Here is a 12,911-nt window from a genome sequence, read left to right as displayed (position 1 = left end):
AAGTAAATCAACAAAAACCTGTCAATTTTACAAGGCACTTATCTCCTTTTCACGTAGGACTGCTTAATAAATTGTACCATATTGCACAACCGATAAAGCTGCAACCTTAATGAAAGTTTCAGAAAGGTGACACGTAATACAACTTAATATATTCTTAAATAAAGGAGGATGGCTAAATTGGTATTCAGGAGGCAGGAGAGTCTCAGAGGAACCCCTATCACTATTTCAGGTATATACATAAATATGTTACAGAAGTAGGTGACATTTCTATATAACAAACGATTCAGACAGAATTACTTTATGTATGAGCAAACTTCACAATTTTAGAAATTCTTAGTTGTGTATCTTTTTTCAAATGCCATTGTTTTCTGCTTTGCTATTATGCAAAATGAGGTCCAAGGCCAAGAGAGTTCACAATAAACTACCTGTGTGTTAACAAAATAAATCTGAAAGGGACATGTTCTTAACATTTAAAACAGTGTACTATTTGGATTTTAATTAGAGTAATTACTTTCTTTACCACATAACTAATAGAACAACTACAAATGTCTGAAAATGTTTTTAAAAACTTAATTTTATTTAACTGTTAAATAAGATAAAACAATAAGTAATTTGTTAATCACCTTTATATGAGTGTCTCGAAGAAATTGTAGATTTTCTCACATAAAGTAAAATCTGCAGCAATTTCTTTTTATTTTTCCTTCTGTGCTGTGTTATTTTCTTTGGGAAAACGCTCTCTTTACCTATTATAAAAATACATTCAAAATCAGATACTTTAAAATATTTTAAACTAAGTTTCTTACACAACTTAATATTTTTCTTTACACCTGAACTTGCATAGTGAGGCTGGGAAGGGTTCATATGCTCAAATCTGTAGTAATGTTAAAATCAACCCAACGGATTCCAACAAAAACAACTACTCACTACGTTAGCAACGTTATTATACTTAGAATGCTACCACTTGATTAAACCAAAATCTTCTCTAAAGCACATCTTAAAAATCACAAACAACACCTTATTTTAGAAAGTGAAAGAGAATCAAGGGCAAGCTTTATCCTTGCCAAATCCATACTGAAAAGTCTGCACTAGCACTCAATGAAGTGTAAAAATTACAACACATAGTGCAACTATTATAAAAGTATTACACTGTGTGAATACCAAATAAATAAACCGGAGTATCTTTCCCCACATAGGAAGTTTCAATAAAATCAATAATAAATGAGGTATGAAAACAGCAGTGTGTTAAGTATTTAATAACCATTAGAGATAGCTAGGCTTCTTGGTCTTCTCTAAGTGTATCTCACATCCTTATTGCATGGAGATAACCTACCAAGTACGTCTCAAGTAAACATCTTTCCATTAATGCATGGGGAGTAGAAATCACAAAAAGAAAATCTGTCTCTTCTAACATAGCTCATTCAGGACCTAGCTTCTTAGTGATGTCAATAGGGTGACGGATAGATGAGAAATGGTAAGGCGGCAGAACAAGAGAATGCGAAAGTAGTATTTGCAGAGATGGGAGACAAAGGAGCCCTGGCAAGTAGCAGTATTGCAGCTTTGGACGCAGCCCTCTTCCCGCATAAGTCTCCTTTTCCCACGACCATGCCAAGTTTCAATCATTTCGAGCAGAATGCACACACGTGCCCTCTGAGGTATTACCCATCTGACTAGATCTTAAACCAAACAAGAGAACCTTCGCAGCAGAAAGGAAGAGACCGATGAGACAAGAATACCCTTTCCCCTCCTCCCTCCTCTCACTTGGTGCAGCGGTCGCCACCGCTGCTACCCACGCCGTGCTGCCCAGCCCCTCAGCCTCCTCCAGCTTCCTCTGCCCCGCTACGTGGGAGACGGTTGGGAACCAAAATGGTGGTGTTTTAGTGTAGGCGACAGTTGTTGCACACGCCCCCCCCCTCCCCCCAACTCCCAGGCTCTGACGGCTCCCAATCCCCTAAAATGCCAATTCGGTGCCACTTCCTCGCACACGCCGCCATCCCTCGCGCATTCCAAAGGTTACTATTAGCTCGGTCAGGGGGCGGGGGCGAGGCGACTGGGGCGCCAGTGAAAAGAATATGGGGTGGAGGGATAGCTGAGAGAAACTGCCAGGGGGACGCTGCATTCTTCACTTCACCGTTTTGTTTTCCGCCATTTTCACGTCACCCTAAACCACCGACGGTCTCAACGACGGCTCTAGCTCCCTGGGGCTCTGGCCTAGGGAAAGAGGAGGTTGGCTAAGGGGGAAAACCCTTACTTCCCTCAATTCCTCCAGCCCCCGGCTGCGGCTGAAGAGGAAAACTCCGCCCGAGGCGGGAGGAAAGCTCAGGGACTGGACGCCACTTCCATTGTTCCCTTCGCCCTACGCTACACGCTGGGTGTGAGCCTCTCCTCCCCTCAGACAAGAAACACTGAACGCGGTGGATCCACGTCCCTCTAGTTTCTCGTCAGGAGTCTCCTTACCTGCTGCTGCAGCTACAGCTGCCGCTGCCGCTGCCGCCGCCGCCGCCTCCGTGCCGCCAGTCGGACTGTGACCGCGCTCTGGATGGCTGCGGGGGGCGGCAGCTGTGGATCCCTTAAGGTCCTCACATTCGGGTTTCCGAGGTTCCGCAGCCCGAGCCAATCACAATCTACTCTGCGTCTGGGAGGCGCGCCGCCTCGTTCTCCTTTATATTGCTGCTGACATGCTGAGGTTGCATTACGTCACGCTACCCGTGCTGCAGGGTAGGGGGCCAAAGGGGGGTCTCGCGCACGCGCGCGCGCGCGGGAGATCGAGCGCCCGCGCTAGGTTAGTGCGAGACCCCGCCGGCTTGCGGCGGGGGCTGAGCGCCGGCCATGTCCAAGTGCGCAAGCCCAGATCTCGGCGCGCCCCTGAGGAGTTTCTGTGGGAAGATTTTCTGTTTTCCAGGTTTCCCAAGGGAAACGAAGAAAGGGAGGGGGATAATCAATGACTGAACCTCTAATAGATGTTGGACGACGTTAAAAAAAAAATGTATCGGCCCTACCCTCGAGGATTTGACAAATTAGACTGACCAGAGTGATAAGAGGTATGCCTCACCCCAATAAAACCTGTGTGTGTTGCAGTTTCCCTTCCTCCCTCCCTTCATTTCTTTTCTATTTTGTAATGGTAGACAATTCGATGAAGAAAGTGAAGGAGAGTGAAGAAAGGTATAGAAAGGAAAAGGTGAACAAGGGACCTCAATGAAGTGGACACTAAATATCTCATGAATGTGTCACTTTCAGCTTCTGTCTGCAAAAAGTGGGAGGACAGTGAGAAATTCATTGGGTGAGGGATGGGGAAAAGAGTGATGAGATGTGATGAAAGGTAGGTGGGGACTAGATTGCGTAAGCAAAGGGTCTTATGTTTTGCCTATTTTAGCTTTAATTCTATAAGCATTTGGAATCAATAACAGTGTTTAAGCAGGGAAAGGATAGGATCCTAAAGAAAGTAACTCTTTATCTTTGCAAATCATTTGAATATTTACAAATAAAGCATGTTATTATTCTAGATTCTAGATACATTCTTCAGGTCTCTATAACCTAATATACCACTAAAGTTTTTGATAGAATTATAGAAGATGTGAAAGTCCTAGCACAGTACCTGGCTCATAGTAGACCAGGAGTCGGCACACTTTCCCTATAAAGGGCCGGATAGTAAATATTTTATTTTTGTAAATAAATAGTAGTAAGTAAAATATTTTTTGAGGGCTATAGCGTCTCTGTCACAACTACTCTGCTCTGCCATTGTAGCCCCAAAGTGGCCATAGACACGTTCAGCAGAATGAGGAGATATAATTTCCAAGCTTGAAAACGGTGAAATTCAGTTATTACTAAAACGTGAAGTATGATAAATAGATAGATAAGAGATTGGTAAATTACCTTCCATTGTGAGGTTCAAAGTTTCTCTGCAAGAAATGCAATTTCTGCAAAGCCCGTACACAGTGGGCACAGAGAAGGAGCATGCTCGTGTGCGCGCATGTGATGTGTGTGTGTATGTGCATGTGTAATGATGGTAAAATATTTGTTTGCCTTACTTTTGAGTTCCAGGGAGAGATAAGTGAGCATGGCTGTGTTCCAGTAGAACTTTATTTATGAACGCTGACATTTGAATTTTATTTCATCTTAATGCGCAGTGAAAAATTATTCTTCTTTGAATTTTTTCAACAATTAAAAATGTAAAAATCACTCTTAGTCATAGGCCATAGAATAACAGGCAGCAGTCCAGATTTGGCTTGTGGGCCATAGTTTGCCCACCTCTGTAGGTTTCATTTACTTAAGCTTTTATTTTCCATTGTAGAAGAAGAAAGATATTTTTATGAGTGTGTCCTCATACATGACATTTTTCTATGTTGGATAGCCTGGCAAATACTACTTATGGTCTTGTCCCATGGCAATTCCAACAGGACACTCAAAGAAGAAAGCTGAGAAAGATGTGGGGTTTTTACATCAATCACCTTTGTGAATGGTACACTGTGGGAGATAATTTTTAAAACCTGAAGGCCATCCTTGCCCTTCCCTCTTTCTCCAAACATCTAGTCAATGAAAATATCCTGAGAATTCTTCCTCTTTAATATCCGTGGAATTAATCCCCCTTTTACCTAACATCATTACCTTGTTCAGGTTCACATGCCTTCTTAACTGGATTATTGCAACCCCTTGCTAACTAGTTCCTCTGTGTCCATTTACTCACCAAATTCCCAAATCAAAAATGACAAAATCAGAAAAATATATCAAATCGATTCTCCCCATTCCATTTTCACTTCAGTTGAGGCCCTCACCAATGGGACAGTAGTAATAGTCTTCTGACTTATTTCTCTGCTCCACTTGTTATCTTTTACAGTGTAGAGTCTACATCATCACTGAATTCACTTGCATAACAAAACAAACAAAACTGATTATCTTACTCCCCTGCTTAAACATTGCTATCAGTTTCCACTAGAAGTCTAGGATAACACCCAGACAAGTACAAAAAGAGAGTTTTGGTAATCCTGGCTATGGAACAATGGGGAGACCATTCAACATATGTCCTTTAGATATTTGGCCAATACTTATTTAAAGGAAGAAACTGACTAATAAATGGGAAAAAAAACTGTTAGAGCTGGCTGTTTATGCTATTTTGGAAAATAGTATTGTATTTATAATTATATAGGCATCATAAGCGCAAAGCATTCATTTTTTTCTATTTTATTTTAAAATTTCAACTTTTGTTTTACATTCAGGAGATACATGTGGAGGCTTGTTAACTGGGTATATTGAGTGATGCTGAAGTTTGGTGTATGAATGATCCCATCACTCAGGTAGTGAACATAGTACCCAACAGGTAGTTTTTTAGCACTTGCCCGCCCTCCTTCTCTCTCCTCTCCAGTAGTCCTCAGTGTCTGTATCCATCTTTATGTCCATGTGTACCCAAATAAAGCATTCATATATATATGGCTCTACTGTTGTTCATATTTAAGTAACATTATAATAAAACTACCATAATTTAAATGAACATTGGGAGTACAATTTTTCCTTTAAAATAGTCTAATAAAAAATACAAAATGACACTCAAAAAGTCTGTAAATACTATCCCACGTAAAAGGTACCAGGACTCCTTGGGGGGAATAGCTAATTCCAAGTTTGAGATAAAAAAAACAAATAAGATGGGATTGTGACATATTGTGTCAGAGAGCAGGGGTACCATCAAAGTCTAATGTCAAAAGTACACAGGAGGCCAGGTGCGGTGGCTCACGCCTGTAATCCCAGCACTTTGGGAGGCCGAGGCGGGCGGATCACGAGGTCAGGAGATCGAGACCATCCTGGCTAACACGGTGAAACCCCGTGTCTATTAAAAATACAAAAAAAAAAAAAGTACATAGGAGCGTCAAACAATAATAGTAACTTTGAATGATGAAAACACATTGACTATATAAAAATTCATGAGTTGATTAATGATACCGATAGAGAGGGATCCCCCTACTCCCAAAGAATGAAACCTCATTGAATACCATTTAAGGTAAATAGAACATCGACTCCTTATTCTGACAATTAGCAGTCAAAAGAAAAAAAAAATCAGTATTTTATTCTGCTTTTTTTGTACAAACTTTCATAACAACAAGAAAGCCCTAGTTTGATAAGAGAAAGTTCTTTTTGCAAGAAATACAGTTAGTAAATGTAGGAAAAAATCCAGAAATAAATGTAGAAAATCACTATTTTACAACCTCCAATGATGTAACAGATCCAGGCAAGGATCATCAGTGGGTGAAATATGAGATGAAAAAGTTTATTAAGGAGTTCAGGCCGTCATCACCTGAACCCTGTAATAATTTTATCATTGACAACATTTGGTATTGTCATTATTCTTTATTTCAGCTGATCAGATAGTTGTATAGTGATATCTCATTGTCTGACAGCTAATAATTTGTCTAATAGCTAATAATTAACACCTGTTTGTGTCCTTATTTGCCGTAACTTCTCTGATGAAGCGTCCGTTTAAGTTCTTTGCCCATCTTTTAATGTGGTTGTTTCCTTACTATTGAGTTTTCAGAGTTTAAAAAAAAGACATTTTCTGGATACTAGTCCTTTATCAGATACGTGATTTGAAAATATTTTCTGTACATCATTACTGGGTCTTTTCATTCACTTTACAGTGCCTTGGGCAGAAAAAATGTTTTCAAATTTGATGAAGTCAAATTTGTCATTTTTTTTTTCTTGCATGTGTTGTGCTTTGGTGTCAGTTTTAAGGTTTTTTTTCCCCTAAAAGTTTAACATTTTAGTTTTTGCATTTACATATATTAATTATTTTGAGTTGGTCTTTATATAAGGTGTGAAATTCAGGTTAAGGTTCATTTTCAAAGGTTCCAGCAATATTTGTTCAAAAGACAACCTTTTCTCCACTGAATTGCCTGTGTATCTTTGTAAAAATATCAAATGGCCATATTCATGTAGGTGCATATCTGTCCTATTTTTTAGGTTCCATTGACTTGTGGACTTGTGTATCTATCCCTTTACAAACACTGCTGTGACTTGATTACTTTAGCTTTATTTATAGTAACTTCTAAAATTAAGTAGTGTGATTCCTCTTTGTTTTTCTTTGTCAAAATGTAATGAGCTATTCTAGTTCTTGTGTCTTTACATGTAAATTTGAATATTAGCATGTCTATATACAAATTTCTGCTGGGATTTTGGTTGATATTGTGTTAATCTATAGATCTCTTTGAGGGAGAATTGACATCATTACTATAATGATTCTTCTATTCATGAACACAGTATGTACATTTGTTTAGGTCTTCTTGGATTTGTTTCATCAGTGTTTTGTCATTTTCAGTATATACATTCTGTGCATGCTTTGTTAGGTTTGTACCAAACATTTTCAGTTTTAGGAGCTATTGTAAATGGCATTTTTAAAATTGCAGTTTCAAATTTTTCTCTGTATTTAGTTATAAGCAGTTTGAATATAATATGTCTGGGCTTGGACTTTTTTGTGTTTATCCTCTTTAGGGTTCACTCAGCTTATTTTATTTTATTTCATTTTATTTTATTTTATTAATCGTGGTAAGAACACTTAACATGAGATCAACCCTTTCAACAAATATTTAGTTGTACAATGCAGTATTGTTAACTAAAGGGACAATATTGTACAGCATATTTGTAGATATTAATCATCTTGAGTACTGAAACTTTATACAAATTAAAAACAACTGCACATTTCCCAGTCCCCCAGCCCCTAAGAATCACCACTTTACTCTTTCATTCTATGAGTTTGACAATTTTATTGTATTTTTTTGTATTTAATATTTATGGGTACATAGTAGATGTATATATTTGTGGGATACAGGAGATAGTTTAATACAGGCATACAATGTGTAATAAACACATCTCAGGGAAAATGGAGTATCTCTCATCTCAAGCATTTATCATTTCTTTGTGTGACACTCCAATTATATTCTTTTAGTTATTTCTAAATGTGCAATAAGTTATTGTTGACTGTAGTCACACTGCTGTGCTACCAGACACCAGCTCTTTTTCATTCTATTGAACTGTATTTTTTGTACCCATTCACTATCCCCATTTCCCCCAACCTCCCACTACCTGTCCCAGACTCTAGTAACCATCATTCTGGTCTCTATTTTCATGAGTTCAATTGTTTTAATTTTTAGCTCCAACAAATAAGTGAGAGCATGGAAAGTTTGTTTCTGTGCCTGGCTTATTTCACTTAACATAATGACCTCCAGTTCCATCCATGTTGTTGCAAATGACAGGATGCCATTATTTGCTATGGCTGAGTAGTACTCCATTGTGTATATGTACCACATTTTCTTTATCTATTCATTTGTTGATGGACACTTAGGTTGCTTCCAAATCTTGGCTATTGTGAGCAGTACTGCAGCAAACATGGGAATGCAGATACCTCTTCAATATACTGAATTCCTTTCTTTGGGGTATATATATAGCAGTGAGATTGCTAGATTATATGGTAGCTCTACTTTTAGTTTTTTGAGGAACCTCCAAAGTGTTCTTTATAGTGGTTGTACTAATTTACATTCCCACCAACAGTGTACAAGAGTTCTGTTTCCTCCACATACTCACCAGCATTTGTTATTGCCTGTCTTTTGGATAAAATCCATTTTTTCTGGGGTGAGATAATACCTCATTATAGTTTTGATTTGCATTTCTCTGATTATCAATTATGTTGAGCATGTTTTTATACACCTGTTTGCAATTTGTATGCCTTCTATTGAGAAATGTCTACTCAGATATTTGACCCATTTTTAAATTGAATTACTAGATTTTTTTCCTATTGTTTGAGCTCTGTATATATTCTGGTTATTAATCCCTTGTCAGATGGGTAGTTTGCAAATATATTCTCCCATTTTGTGAATTGTCTGTACACTTTGTTGATTATTTCCTTTGCTGTGCATAAGCTGTTTAACTTGATATGATCCTATTTGTCCATTTTTTCTTTGGTCCTGTGCTTCTGGGGTATTACTTAAGAAATCTTTGCCCAGATAAATGTACTGGAGAGTTTCCCCCAATGTTTTCTATTAGTAGTTTATTAGCTTAAAGTCTTATATTTGAGTACTTAATCTATTTGGATTTGCTTTTTGTATATGGTGAGGAATAGGGATCTAGTTTCATTTTCTGCATATACAAATCCAGTTTTCCCAGCACCATTTATTGAAGAGACTGTCTTTACTCCAGTGTATGTTCTTGGCACCTTTGTTGAAAATGAATTCAGTGTAGGTGTGTGGATTTGTTTCTGGATATTCATTCAGAATTGGTTCTCTATTCTGTTCCATTAATTTATGTGTCTATTTTAATGCCAAGACCATGGTGCTTTGTTTACTGTAGCTCTGTAGTATAATTTGAAGTCAGGTAATGTGATTCCTCCAGTTTTGTTCTTTTTGCTTAAGATGGCTTTAGCTATTCTGCATCTTTTGTGGTTCTGTATAAATTTTAGGATTGCTGCTTGTAGCAATCCTAACAAGCATGGATTATCTTTTCATTGTTTTGTCCTATTCAATCTATTTCATCAGTGTTTTATAGTTTTAATTATAGAGACCTTTAATTTAGTTCATTAATTCCTAGGTACTTAATTTTATGTGTGGATATTTTAAACGGGATTTTTAAAAATTTCTTTTTCAGATTGTTCACTGTTGGCATATAGAAATGCTACTGATTTCGTATCCCGTAATGTTACTGAATTTGTTTACCAGTTCTTAAAGTTTTCCAAATATAAGATCATAGCATCTGCAAACAAGGATAATTTGACTTCTTCCTTTTAAATTCAGATGCCCTTTATTTATTTTGTCTGATTGGTCTAAGTAGGACTTCCAGTACTATGTTGAATGATACTCATGAAAGTGGGCATCCTTGTCATGTTCCATATCTTAAAGGAAAGGCTTTCAGTATTTCCCCATTCATTATGATACTAGCTGTGAGTCTGTCATGTGTGACTTTTACTGTGTTGTGGCACATTCCTTCTATTACCAGTTTTTTGAGGGTTTTTATCATGAAGGATTGTTGAACTTTATCAAATGCCTGTTCAGCATCAATTGAAATGATCATATGTTTTTTGTCCTACATTCTGTTAGTATGATGTATCACATCGATTGATTTTTATATGTTGAACCATAATTACATTCTGGGATAACCTCACTTGGTTCATGAAGAATAATATTTTTAATGTGTTGTTGAATTCAGTTTACTAGAATTTTGAGGATTTTTGCATCAATTTTCATTAGGAATATTAACTTATTAACTTGTACCCTTACTTTTTTGATATGTCTTTGGTTTTTGCATCATGGTAATACTGGTTTCATAGAATGAGTTCAGAAGTATTCATTCCCTCCTCTTCCTCTATTTTTCAGAATAGCTTGAATAGGATTGGTATTAATTCTTTAAATGTTTGGTAAAGTTCAGCAGTGAAGCCATCGGGTCCCAGGATTTTTGTTACTGGAGACTTTATTACAGCTTGAGTCTCGTTACTTGTTATTGGTTTGTTCAGCTTTTGAATTTCTTCATGGTTCAATCTTCGTAGGTTGTACATGTGTAGGAATTTATCAATTTCTTCTAGGTTTTCCAGTTTATTGGTATATGGTTGCCCATAGTAGTCTCTAATGATTATTTTAATTTCTGTGGAATTAGTAGTAATGTCTTCTTTTTCATCTCTATAATTTTATTTACTTGTGTCTTCTCTCTTTTTATCTTGATTATTCTGGCTAAAAGTTGGTCTATTTTGAAAATCTGTTTTAAAAACCAACTTTTTATTTCATCAATCTTTTTATTGCATTTTTGTTTAAATTTCACTTATTTCTGCTCTGATCTTTATTATTATTTTTTCTACTATTTTCAGGTTTGGTTTGTTTTTGCTTTAGTAGTTCTTTAAGATGCATCATTAGGTTGTTTATTTAAAGTTTTTCTACTTTTTTGATGTAGGTGCTTATAGCTATACAATTTCCTTTTAGTACTGCTTTGGCTATATCTCACAGATTTTGGTATATCGTGTTTCCATTTTCATTTGTTTCAATAAATTTTTCAGTTTCCTTCTTCATTTCTTTGTTGCCCCACTGATCATTCAGAAGCATGTTGTTTCATTTCTGTGTGTTTGTATAGTTTCCAAAATTCTTTTTGTAATTAATTTCTAGTTTTATTCTATTGTGGTCAGAAAAGATACTTGATATAATTTTTTTTTGAATTTCTTAAGACTTATATTGTCCTATCTTGGAGAATAATTCATGTGCTAAGGAGAAGAATGTGTCTTCTGTAGCTTTTGGATTAAGTGTTCTGTAAATATCTATTAGGTTCATTTGGTCTATAGTGCAGATTAAGTACAATGTTTCTTTGTTGATTTTTTGTACGGATGATCTGTCTCATGCTAAAATGGGAGGTCTCCATCTATTATTTTATTGGGGTGTATCTCTCTCTTAGCAATAATAATATTTGCTTTATGTATCTGGGTGCTCTAGTGTTGGTTGCACATATAATTGTTATAACCTCTTTCTGAATTGACACTTTTATCATTAAGAAACGTTCTTTGTTTCTTTTTATAGTTTTTGTCTTAAAATCTATTTTGTCTCAAATAAGTATACTTACTCTTGCTCTTTTTCGGTTTCTATTTGCATGGAACATATTTTTTCATCCCTTTATTTTCAGTCTATGTGTGTCTTTATGGGTGAAGTTTGATTCTTATAAGCAGCAGATTGTTGGGTCTTGTTATTGTTTTTTTAAAACCATTCAGCCATTCTATGTCTTTTGATTAGAGAGTTAAGTCCATTTACATTCAGTGTCATTATTGATATGTAAGGATTTACTCCTGCCATTTTGTTTTTTGTTTTCTGGTTGTTTTGTGGTCTTCTCGTCCTTCTTTCCTCCCTTCCTGTATTCCTTGTAGTGGAAGTGATTTCCTGTGGTAGCATGATTTAGTTTCTTGCTTTTTATTTTTTGTAAATCTGTAGTATGTTTTTTGATTTGAGGTTAACATGAGGCTTACAAAGAATATCTTGTAATCCATTACTTTAAACTGAAGGCAGCCTAATACTAATTGCGTAAACAAACTAATAAGCAAAAAAGAAAACTAATGAAAACTACACTTTAGCTTTGTGTCCCCATTTTAACTTTTTGTCATTTCTATTTATGTCCTAATGTACTGTCTTATGTGTTGAAAAGTTGTAGTTATTATTTTTGATCAATTTATCTTTTAGTCTTTCTATTTAAGATATGAGTAGTTTACACATTCATAATTACAGTGCTATGATATTCTTTGCTTTTCTGTGTATTTACCACTACCAGTGAATTTTGTACCTTCAGGTGATTTCTTATTACTCATTAACACTCTTTTCTTTCAGACTGATGAACTCCTTTTAGCATTTCCTGTAGGACAGACCTGGCATTGCTGAAATCCCTCAGCTTTTGTTGGTCTGGAAAGTCTTTATTTTTCTTTCATGTTCAAAGTATAATATCACTGGGTATGCTATTCCAGGGTAAAAGTTTTTTTTTTTTTCCTTCAGCACTTTAAATATGTCATGCCACTCTCTGCTGGCCTGTAAAGTTTCCACTGAAAAGTCTTCTCACAGATGTATTGGAGTGTTTTTGCATGTTCATTTCTTTTATCTTGCTGTGTTTAGTATCCTTTCTTTATCTGTGACCTTTGGAAATTTGATTATTAGATATCTTAAGGTAGTCTCATTTAGGTTACATTTGCTTGGTGTTTTATAACCTCCTCGTACTTGAATATTGCCATCTTTCTCTAGGTTTGGGACATTCTCTGTTATTATCCCTTTGAACAAGCTGTCTATCCTGATCTCTATCTTTCTGCCTCCTCTTTAAGACCAATAATTCTTAGATTTGCCCTTATTGAGGCTATTTTCTAGATCTTGTATGCATGTTTTATTCATTTTATTCTTTTTGTTTTTGTCTCTTCTCACCGTGTATTTTCAAAT

At 36.3% G+C, this 12,911-nt stretch overlaps 2 protein-coding genes across 9 annotated transcripts in view; one reads left to right on the top strand and one right to left on the bottom strand.

Annotated features, from left to right (window-relative positions):
• ZNF711 (zinc finger protein 711) overlaps positions 1-3,252 on the bottom strand; it is a 29,627-nt gene extending 26,375 nt beyond the window's left edge. For 5 of the 7 annotated variants that reach the window (XM_057301160.1, XM_008978151.3, XM_034950299.2 and 2 more), the window contains exons 1-2: positions 2,455-2,833; positions 624-743 (exon numbers count right to left, since the gene is read on the bottom strand). The gene's annotated coding sequence lies outside the window, so the exon portion shown is untranslated. Of the gene's footprint in view, positions 1-623; positions 744-2,454 lie in introns of all 7 variants that reach the window. The other 2 variants (XM_003824437.4, XM_008978150.4) reach the window with 2 other exon arrangements.
• The window catches only part of SATL1 (spermidine/spermine N1-acetyl transferase like 1), a 150,238-nt gene continuing 140,226 nt past the window's right edge, over positions 2,900-12,911 (top strand). For both annotated transcript variants that reach the window (XR_001337681.3, XM_055106673.1), the window contains exon 1: positions 2,900-3,038. The gene's annotated coding sequence lies outside the window, so the exon portion shown is untranslated. The remainder of the gene's footprint in view (positions 3,039-12,911) is intronic.

Source organism: Pan paniscus, chromosome X (assembly GCF_029289425.2).
Source record: "Pan paniscus chromosome X, NHGRI_mPanPan1-v2.0_pri, whole genome shotgun sequence".
NCBI classification, from domain to species: domain Eukaryota; kingdom Metazoa; phylum Chordata; class Mammalia; order Primates; family Hominidae; genus Pan; species Pan paniscus.
The sequence above is the reverse complement of the archived record's forward strand: the minus strand, read 5'-3'. Positions and strand labels throughout refer to the sequence as shown.